Genomic DNA, 7,261 nt, shown 5'->3' with positions numbered 1-7,261 from the left:
TCCCTGGTTACGGGCCTGCACCAGATTGAGTAACAAAATAATACTTGGTGAATTGTTCCACATCAAATTTAGGAAAAAATTCTGTTTCAGGCCTAACTTTCAGTGGAATTTGTCTCGGGAATTTGTTACTCGGTGTGTAAATTTGCAAAGACTCTATATGTATCAGCACCAGATCTTCAAGGGTGGATCCATGGGGCCTGGCCCCCTCAAATGATTTTGAAAAGTGGCCAATAGAGTCACATTTAATTGCGTAAAAATTTGGGCAAGCAAAGTCCCGAGCAAAGTGAGAAATTTTTTCATGAATAGCCCCTTACACACAACCTGGATCTACCACTGAAGATCTCCCACCAAGTTATACTATCTCTATCTGGTATGAACACACATGCCTTTGAACTCAGCCTGAGAATGATTAATGTCCATTTATCATTTGTTTGATACTTTAAGCTATACTCTATAGCAGTGAAGAAACAAAAGGCCATTTTTTCAGGAAGCTAATATATTTTCCTTGGTGATTAGCATTGACATTGACATCATTCATTGGTTTCAATGGTTGGTCAAACCTGAAGCAGAGTGGTAACATTCCCAGCATGCATGTATTTAAGTGTGCTGAGGTCTTGTGAGTTTGAACAGTCATTTACAAACATCCACATTGTAGGAACACTAAGTTTGCACTACATGCCAAAAGCAGAAAAGCAGGGGCATGGTTGGTCAAACCTGAAGCAGAGTGGTAACATTCCCAGCATGCATGTATTTAAGTGTGCTGAGGTCTAGTGAGTTTGAACAGACATCCACATTGTAGGAACACCAAGTTTGCACAACATGCCAAAAGCAGAAAAGTGTCCATTTGGGATTGATCACTCAGACCACTGCATGCCCTGCCTAGGTGAAGTATACACTACCAGATTCCTCTTGCGCCAAACCCAAAGGTACACTGCTGCCTAGCTACTTTTTTTATGGTTACTCTAATGTACCAGTGTAGTACCAATCCAGTACCAGCGTGTGTACTGTATTCTGATGTGTGTACGCTATGCCTATGGAACCAATGATGTAGCTGGGCAGCAGTGTACCTATGGGGGCTACAGGAATCTGGTAGTGGTAATGTACCTTTATACAACATCCAATGTGCAGATAACAAAAATAAGCTGTGTGTCCATCACATTATACCAAGGCTTTCCAAACTGTGCATACCTGCCAACATTGAAAACCTAGAAAACAGAGTACATGGCGAACGTAGGGCGCGAAGCGCCCGTAGTATCGCCTCTGACGGCGGGGGGGTCCAGGGGCCCGCTTAAGGGCCCTTGGTGGGGTCCAGGGGCAAAGCCCCGGTGGGGGTTGAGGGGGCGAAGCCCCCCAAAGCTAGAGGGTTTCTACACTGTAAAAACCCTTATAAAGCCCCTTCACATTAGACACATTTTATAGAAACACAACAAGGTGAAAATGAAGCCCTAGGCTTTTATACACTTTGAGGAGGGATTTATACTCCATATCTAGCAACAATTTCAACACATATTTGATGACTACAACCTTTGAAAAACATGTGAAAAAAAAACATTCTGGGACCTGTTTTTATAAGTTTGAAAAATATGCTTCCTTCACACAGAAAATGTGCTTTTAAAAGTGCAGTTTCCTATACTTTTGTACATAACGATCATTCGTTGAAGCGATTTTTTGGCTTTATAACAAGGCCTACGTGACTGATAGGACATTGATATGATGCACAATACAAAGGTGAAAATTTAAAAAAAAATCAATTTTTTCTTAATTTTTTCAAAGTTTTTTGGCAACTTGAGAACCTCTAGACCTATTCTGAAGATGCATTTGAGGAGGATTTATACTCCATATCTGGCAACAATTTCAACACATATTTGATGACTGCAACCTTTGAAAAAATGTGAAAAAACATTCTGGGACTTGTTTTTACAAGTTTGAAAAATATGCTTCCTTCACATAGAAAATGTGCTTTTAAAAATGCAGTTTCCTATACTTTTGTACATAACGATCATTCGTTGAAGCGATTTTTTGGCTTTATAAAAGGGCCTACGTGACTGATAGGACACTGATATGATGCACAATACAAAGTTAAAAATTCAGAAAAAAAAACATTTAACAAAAAACATGTCAAAGTTTTTGTTGACTTTGAAGAAACACTAGACGTATTCTGAAGTGCTAGGATCATTCACAGATGATTTGAAAAAAAAAAAAATTGAAAACATTACAAAAAATTACAGTTTGTTATCTTTAATATGAAACCACTAACTAATGTTTACCTCTACATCTATCACAATATTATACATGCATTGGTTTTCCATGCATTTTATAATATGTGCTAGATGAAGAGGTAAACATTAGTTAGTGGTTTGCATATTAGATAACAAACTGTAATTTTTTTGTAATTTTTCCAATTGTTTTCAAATTAACTGTGAATGATCCTAGCACTTCAGAATAGGTCCAGTGGTTCTCCAAAGTCGCCGAAAAGTTTGGAAAAGAAATTTAAAAAATTATTTAAAAAAAAAAATTTTTTTTTTTTTTTTTTTTTTTTTAAATTTTTTTTCAGAAAATCGGAGTACTCCGATTTTCGGGGTTTAAAACTCGGAAATCGGAGTAACTCCGCGAAAATCGGAGTAGTTGGCAGGTATGACTGTGTCGCGACCTTAGTGTGGTCATGAGCACTTCTTCAGGGTTTCACAGACCTTGCTGAAAAGAAAAGAAAAGTAAGTACAAAATAAATGTAGGTAAGGATAATTACTTCAAAATAGTCTGCATGATTGTGCATTCTTAAGTTAGGCGTGCAGCCTAACTTATTTTTTTCTTAAGTTAGGCGAGCAGCCTAACTTATTTCTTTCTTGCCATTTCTTTCTTCCTCTTTCTTCCTCTTTCTTCTTTCTTCTCACAATTTGCTACTACTTCCACATCGTTGATCGGATTTCGACCAAACTCAGTCACAAGCAGTATTGGGTAGCTGGCTACAAGAGGTATGGGTTGTTTAACGTCAGAGGTCATCCAAGGGGTCACAGGGGTAAAAAAAGGTCATCTTAACTGAAAATACTCCAATTGAGCTGAAATTTATATGCAATGATCCTTATGACATTCTAAACATGTTTAAAATATATTTAAGGTCATTAAGGGGGTCATAAAGGGGTCAAAGGTCAAGTTTTTCAAAATGCTTCAATTGAGCTGAAATTTAAATGCAATGATCCTTATGACATCCTAAACATTTTAAAAAGATTTTGAAATTCATTTAAGGTCATAAAGGGGTCAAAGGTCAAGTTATTTAAAATGCTCCAATTTAGCTGAAATTTAAATGCAATAATCCTTATGACATTCTAAACATTTTGAAAATATTTCAAAATTCATTTAAGGTCATTAAGGGGTCATAAATGGGTCAAAGGTCAAGTTTTTTAAAATGCTCCAATTGAGCTGAAATTTAAATGCAATGATCCTTGTGACATTCTAAACATGTTGAAAATATTTTGAAATTCATTTAAGGTCATTAAGTGGCAATAGGGGGTCAAAGGTCAAGTTTTCAAAATGTTTCAATTGAGCTGAAATTTAAATGCAATGATCCTTATGACATTCTTAACATATTTTAAATATTTTAAAATTCATATAAGGTCATTAAGGAGGTCATACAGAGGTCAAAGATCAAGTTTTCAAAATGCCAGCTTTCAACGATGAAGGTATATTAAAACGGCAATTAATGAAACAGTCTTATTAAAATTAATACTATCCAGCACAGTGTTGCTGCTTGATCAGATCGTCACAGTCATCCGCCTAACTTACCTCATGCCCTTGCAAAGGGCACAGTTGCTCTAGTTAAGTTAGGCGGGCAGCCTAACTTATTTCTTTCTTGCCATTTCCTCTTTCTTTCTTTCTTTCTTCTTTCTCACAATGTGCTACTACTTCCACATCCTTGATCGGATTTCGACCAAACTCAGTCACAAGCAGTACTGGGTAGCTGGCTACAAAAGTTATGGGTTGTTTAAAGTCAGAGGTCATCCAAGGGGTCACAGGGGTCAAAAAAAGGTCATTTTAACCAAAAATGCTCTGATTGAGCTGAAATTTAAATGCAATGATCCTTATGACATTCTAAACATGTTTAAAATATTTTTAAACTTATTTAAGGTCATTAAGGGGCCATAAAGGGGTCAAAGGTCAAGTTTTTCAAAATGCTTCAATTGAGCTGAAATTTAAATGCAATGATCCTCATGACATTCTAAACATGTTTAAAATATTTCAAAATCAATTTAAGGTTATTAAGGGGTCATAAAGGGGTCAAAGGTCAATATTTTCAAAATGCTCCAATTGAGCTGAAATTTAAATGCAATGATCCTTATGGCATTTGAAACATGTTTAAAATATTTCACAATTCATCTAAGGTCATTAAGGGGGTCATACAGATGTCAAAGGTCAAGTTTTCAAAATGCCCGCTTTCCAAGATTAAGGTTTATTAAAATGTCAATTAATGAAACAGTCTTAAATTAATCTTATCCAGCGCAGTATTGCTGCTTGATCAGATCGTCCCAGTCATCCGCCTAACTTACCTCGTGCCCTTGCAAAGGGCACAGTTGCTCTAGTTGCCATTTCTTTCTTTCCTCTTCTTCTTCTTCTTTCTCACAATTTGCTACTACTCCCACATCCTTGATCGGATTTCGACCAAACTCAGTCACAAGCAGTATTGGGTAGCTGGCTACAAAAGTTATGGATTTGTTTAACGTCCGAGGTCATCCAGGGTCACAGGGTCAAATAAGGTCATTTTAACCGAAAATGCTCGATTGAGCTGAAATTTAAATGCAATGATCCTTATGACATTCTAACCATGTTTAAAACATGTTTAAATTTATTTAAGGTCATTAAGGGGCCATAAAGGGGTCAAAGGTCAAGTTTTTCAAAATGCTCCAATTGAGCTGAAATTTAAATGCAATGATCCTTATGACATTCTAAACATTTAAAAAAAAAAATTCATTTAATGTCATTAAGGGGTCATAAAGGGGTCAAAGGTCAAGTTTTTAAAATGCTCCAATTGAGCTGAAATTTATATGCAATGATCCTTATGACATTCTAAACATTTTAAAAACATTTTAAGATTTATTTAAGGTCATTAAGGGGTCAAAGGTCAAGTTTTCCAAAATGCCCTGATTGAGCTGAAATTTAAATGCAATTAGCCTTATGACATTCTAAACATGTTGAAAATATTTTAAAATTCATTTCAGGTCATTAAGGGGCAATAAAGGGGTCAAAGGTCAAGTTTTCAAAATGCTTCAATTGAGCTGAAATTTAAATGCAATGATCCTTATGACATTCTTAACATGTTTTAAATATTTTGAAATTCATTTAAGGTCATTAAGGGGTCAAAGGTCAAGTTTTCAAAATACCAGCTTTCCACGATCAAGGTATATTAAAATGGCAATTAATGAAACAGTCTTATTAAAATTAATACTATCCAGCACAGTAGGCCTATTGCTGCTTTATCAGATCGTCACAATCATCCGCCTAACTTACCTCGTGCCCTTGCAAAGGGCACAGTTGCTCTAGTTCCTTTTTTTTTTTTGTTGAAGTAATTAAAGGGACAAAACCGGCTCTTTAAACTGCCTGCCAGTTCAATCCACCATTCCCCCATATCATGTGACTATATCCGGTACATCTACCATCATTTGTATACAGTGACATTGTGGTATAGCATCTATTCTGTCACCTATTCAAAATACAGTACACCTATTATTATTAACAGTGCCAAAGTGTAATTCTCACTTCTAGAACTCTGGGCCAAATGCAACAGTGTGGTGATTCAAGGCAAGGATTTAAGTTGGCTCATGGTTTTAAGAATGTTCAATTATCATGATTAATGCTATTGCTCAGGCCCGTACGCAGGGGGGGTGCGGGGGGGGTGCGACCGCACCTCCCCAAATTTGCAAAAAGTATACAAAAAGTCCCAAAATTGAAGAATTTGCGGCGTGCGAGCAAAAAATCAGGTTTTGTACGCTTTTTGGTCAAAAAGGTCCAAATTTGGGGGAAAAGTCCACTTTTCACAAAATCGCCCCCCCTTTGGAAAAAAGTCCACTTTTTCAAAATCAGCACCCCCCAAAAAAAATCCTGCGTACGGGCCTGCTATTGCTTATAATAGATACAATACTAAAGTGCCAACTCCACATTAGAAAGCTACTAGGGGACCCACTAGAGGGCAAAGTTTTTCAAAAAACTCCCATGCCCCCTGAAAATCAAAAAGTGCACCTACAAGAAATTCTGGATAAAATGAATCTCAAAGTGATACTAAGATGTAAACATTATCTCATACATAGAAAAAGATACTGTAAGCATGAATTATGTCCACCAGTATGAAAATTGTGTAACTTTTGCAAGTGCAGTATTCACAAATTTATCATGCACACAAACATTTTTCCTTACAATAGGCCTAAATGTACAAATTCACACACATTTCATGTCACAGAAACATGAGTTCTCTCCAAAACTCAAATGCCACAAAAATATCATGCACAACTCTACAGTTGCAAGTAAATTTAACTAATTTCTCTAAATAGAGTTTTTGTGTCATAGCCGACAATTAAAAAATTATGCTATTCAGTGAATACTATAATGACTGAAGTAATTTAGTTTGCAATTTTATCAACACCATCTAACACGTGTGGTACTAATAGTTGCCCAACTATACAAACTTACAAAGGTTCTTAACTTTTTAAACTATTTTGACTAAATTGTAAATTACAAACAAATCCTTGAATTCAAAACAATAGTTTATGCTAATAAGGTCATCATGTAAGAATTAAGAAGCTACGCACCTGCTCAAATTATTACAAATTAAGTCAGTTTTCAAAATTAAGTTTAGTGACATATTTATTATCAGTCATCAGAATCAGATGCTATCTACTGATGATAGCATAATTTACTTAAAATGCTGTCTACTCATGATAGCATTAACTCTGATGATATCTATCAGGGCTAAAATAATTTTGTGCAAATTCAATGGCCAAGCTGTAAAGCTGCTGTTAGTCATGTTAATTGAGGTTAATTTGTAATTCCTAGAGAAGCAATTGGAAGCTGATATTACACTATAGCAGTTGCAATGCTAGTGGGCAAGTTGTACAACCTGGGTGTACAACAACTGGCCCAATCTTGGTATGGCCAAGGGCCAGTTGATTAAAAAGATTTAATGCAATATTGTAACATTTGTTAAGGGCAAAGGGATTTTTTCAATGTTTTTCAAATTTAATTTAAGAAATAAGACAAAAAAATGCACGCACACTGA

This window comes from Amphiura filiformis, chromosome 4, assembly GCF_039555335.1.
Source record: "Amphiura filiformis chromosome 4, Afil_fr2py, whole genome shotgun sequence".
Lineage (NCBI taxonomy): Eukaryota > Metazoa > Echinodermata > Ophiuroidea > Amphilepidida > Amphiuridae > Amphiura > Amphiura filiformis.
This window is presented reverse-complemented; position numbering follows the sequence as displayed.